Below are 509 nucleotides of genomic sequence, written 5' to 3'. Positions count from 1 at the left end.
ATATCCTGACTTTGCTCAAGAGTGTAGGAATATTTATCTTGGGTTGTGTACAATGGTTTTAGTCCATTTGGTATGTCAGGGAGGCAGTATTCTTTATGGCCTGTTATATTGACACCATAAAATCTTCCTCCAGATATGTGTATGCAAAGCAGATTTCTGTTCTTGAGTATTTTGGTACCAGTTCCTAAGCATCCGAAGCGAGCTCTAGATATCTTCTTGCAACCTCTGATTCATGAGCTTAAGCAATTGTGGTATGAAGGTGTTCAAACATATGATTCCTCAAGAAAACAGAATTTCAATATGCGGGCAGTGCTAATGTGGACGATTAGTGACTTCCCCGCATACGGAATGTTATCTGGGTGGACCACACATGGAAGATTATCATGTCCTTATTGTATGGATGGTACAGAGGCATTTCAGTTAAAGTATGGGCGAAAACCTTGTTGGTTTGATTGTCATCGTCGATTTCTTCCCTTGCATCATCCGTACCGGAGGAACAAGAAGTTGTT

This window comes from Camelina sativa, chromosome 2 (assembly GCF_000633955.1).
Source record: "Camelina sativa cultivar DH55 chromosome 2, Cs, whole genome shotgun sequence".
NCBI classification, from domain to species: domain Eukaryota; kingdom Viridiplantae; phylum Streptophyta; class Magnoliopsida; order Brassicales; family Brassicaceae; genus Camelina; species Camelina sativa.
The sequence above is the reverse complement of the archived record's forward strand: the minus strand, read 5'-3'. Positions refer to the sequence as shown.